At 43.0% G+C, this 3,413-nt stretch overlaps 1 protein-coding gene across 1 annotated transcript in view; it reads left to right on the top strand.

Moving 5' to 3' along the window:
* Nucleotides 1–3,240: 3,240 nt before the first annotated feature.
* LOC131136225 (olfactory receptor-like protein OLF4) overlaps nucleotides 3,241–3,413 on the top strand; it is a 1,359-nt gene continuing 1,186 nt past the window's right edge. Inside the window, exon 1 of the mRNA XM_058082847.2 lies at nucleotides 3,241–3,413. This exon is cut by the window's right edge and continues 1,186 nt beyond it. The gene's annotated coding sequence lies outside the window, so the exon portion shown is untranslated.

Below are 3,413 nucleotides of genomic sequence, written 5' to 3'. Positions count from 1 at the left end.
AATTCATTCAGTGGCTGAATAGCAGGGTTGTATTTAGATAAACAACAAAAACATCTCTTATGGGAGAAGCCAATAAAAATGTGAAATGTAAACCTCGAAAAGGAAATGCATAATTCACAGGTTTATTCAGGTATTCAGGTATTCAAGTGACAGGGTGAATTTATGACGTGAGGAATATGTACATAATGGAACCCGCCTATAAAGCCCCCTAAAAAATTCAAAATATTCATTCATTCTCTACCGCTTATCCTCACAAGGGTTGTGGGGGGTGCTGGAGCCTATCCCAGCTGTCTTCGGGGGAGAGGCGGGGTACACCCTGGACTGGTCGCCAGCCAAACACAGGGCACATATAGACAAACAACCATTCACACTCACATTCATACCTATGGACAGTTTGGAGTCACCAATTAACCTAGCATGTTTTTGGAATGTGTGGCCTGAGCGCTAACCACTCGGGCGCTGTGCAGCCAATTTACATAACATGACGAACATATGAAGGATTTCATATATGTTTGTCTCCTATTTTTTGTGTCTCATGTATATTTGTCTCCTATTTCTTGTGTCTCACTCATATAACTGCACTACATTTAATCAAGTAGAACCAAGCAGCCTTGGGCAAATCAAAGGACACATAATCGCTTTCAGGCACATACAGTTCCGGAGCTCTCCTACACATCCACAATTTTGACAACAGATAACGGGGGAGCATGACGTCGGCAGCCATGGCCTGTCGATAACAGCTGGCTCCACCGCTCCAGCTGGCTCCACCGCTCCACCCTGCCCGCCTTGAGTTGGTGAGAAGACGTCGGCCGAGGAGAGGAGGGGGGCCACCTGTGATGCGCCAGAGATCTACCGACATTTCTTAGCATAATAAAAGCCGGGCAGGGACAGTTAGCTGTACTCATTTGTTCCGACCTGTAAGTAAAGCCTACGTCTCTGCAGGTGTTAGGGGAAGACTTATGGGCCCGGAGCTCCGTGTAATCTGACTGGTCTGAGAGTAAACCATATAACTGACAAGTTCGTTGTCATCTCTTGCCTCCAGCACGACACCCACAGGAATCACTGACCTAAGAACAGGTGGTCAAATTCCAACACATATTAACCAAGCTACAGTGGCATTGTTATTGTAGGAGCTAACACCAAATCACTAATTTTCTGGTATAGTGACATTGCGCCTTGCTCATGGCACCACTCACAACCTCTCAGGCCGCTACCAAGGGGTAACGTTGGCTACCAGATTTGCTGATGGATCATCTTTGAGTTTGAAAAATACTGGTTCTCAACACTGCTAGGAAGACTCAGTTTCCTATCTGCATTTTTTACTTGAGGACTACACTGAATTGAAAAGCTCAACAGGGAGCAACATGTCTTGCTTAAAGATGCAGCCATCCCATCTCAGAATCTCGGAATCCCAGTGACATTGTGACTGCTCTCAGTGAAACATTTAGGACTGGTACTACATGCTAATTCTACGAGAATGGCTTAGTGTTTCACTATAGCAAATAAACAGAAAGTAACAAGCATTTTGACCAAACCAGCAAAATGTACAAGAGACTTGCTGGCCATATAGACAAGCATGTTGGGTTAATTGGTGACTTGTCCATAGGTATGAATGTGAATGTGAATGATTCTTTGTCTATACGTGTCCTGTGATTGGCTGGCAACCAGTACAGGAGATCCAAACAACAATATCCAAATTGGTCTCATATCCTTGAGGAATTTAGAGCTAAGGAGCAGCAGACCACAGCATCGTTATTGTGATGATGTCATCGAGATAACGTCCCATTAGGCCACATGACCACTGATAATTAGTTGTTCCATTGTGTTCCCCTGAGGCACGCCTTGTTATTCACCTTGTGTTACAGTATCCTGACATCAGTCTTTCACACCTAATTAACCACATTGCGTCCCACTGCTTCCTTCACGTTTCTGAGAAGATAAACAACAAAACAACTTTCCACATTAACTACTGTGAGAAGACATGTGGACAAACAAAGGTTTAATGAAGTGCACGCGTGTTTGCTAGTAAATATTTTGCATACACAGTTATGTGTGTATTATGTTTGTCAATAAGAGTTATGCGACCTATTACTCGGAATACTCCGATTAGGTTTTTTTTTGCTGATGATACTGATATCGATCACCCAGGACTGATCGTTTGATACCAATTAAACATGGACTAATGTTTCAATTTATTCAATATTACTGATGTTACTACCCTAGATCATTTAGGGCAGTAATATAATATGCAGTTTGCCTCTTAGGTGCCGGGAACCAATGACTATGATTTCAGTTTTTCTGAGTTTAATAGTAAAACTTTTGAGGTCATCCAGCTCTTTATTCGTTGAGACACACCTGGGGTTTGGACATGAAGAGTTTGGTCCGGTTTCCTCTCACATTCCAAAAACATGCTAGGTTAATTGGTGACTCCAAATTGTCCATAGGTATGAATGTGAGTGTGAATGGTTGTTTGTCTATATGTGCCCTGTGATTGGCTGGCCACCAGTCCAGGGTGTACCCCGCCTCTCGCCTGAAGACAGCCAGGATAGGCTCCAGCACTCTTGCGACCCTAATGATGATAAGCAGTATAGAAAATGGATGGATTAAAGTACTTCCACACCACTGATATGGCTTTGTTTACTTTCCGACCTGCTGCAAAAACACAGCTTCATCCTCCAATCGCCAATCCATAAACAAGCGATCTGTATTGAGACATCTTCATCCACAAGAGGTTCTTCTGTCTGAGGCTCGTCATTCATTTAGTTAGTCATAACATTGTCCAAAGTACCTTCACTCCCATGCACGGGAAGATGACGTTACAACATGACACCAATTTAATGCCACGGACCTCGAACCCATGACTGTGAACAGTGTGGCCTTCCAAAGGGATCCTTTGGTATCCCGAGCAACAAAATCATTTCTTGCTGACTGTTGTTTATCATTCTGGCTGCTTGTGGACACATGAATTTGGGGACTTACACATTCTTGGAAAACATGGTTCCATAGGTATTTCAGACAATACGTCATTCTAATAATACTTCCTAAGGGGAATATATCAACAGTTCAAAGCCCTGCGAATACAATGACGTACCTGAATGACAATATGCACAGCCAAATGATTTGCAAACTGGAAGCAATCTGACAAACTGGATCTCAACCAGTTTAACGCGGTTCTATCAATGACAATAGCATGTAAGGCTGCACAAAGAATGCTTTAGAATGTTGGATATTAGTCTGTCATTGGCTAAGACATCAACATGAATCAAGATGAGTTTTTGTGACAGCCTCTTTAAAACGGTAGTCAGCAGGGAATTACATTAGTGGACATTGAGAATGGATGGTCTGATGATTGTAACCACCCAAAATATGACAGAACGCCTCCTCAACTTGGAGGCCAATTGCAGACAGTCTCC

This window comes from Doryrhamphus excisus, linkage group LG12, assembly GCF_037039965.1.
Source record: "Doryrhamphus excisus strain RoL-2023G ecotype Guam linkage group LG12, RoL_Dexc_Guam_v1.1, whole genome shotgun sequence".
NCBI lineage: Eukaryota > Metazoa > Chordata > Actinopteri > Syngnathiformes > Syngnathidae > Doryrhamphus > Doryrhamphus excisus.
The sequence above is the reverse complement of the archived record's forward strand: the minus strand, read 5'-3'. Positions and strand labels throughout refer to the sequence as shown.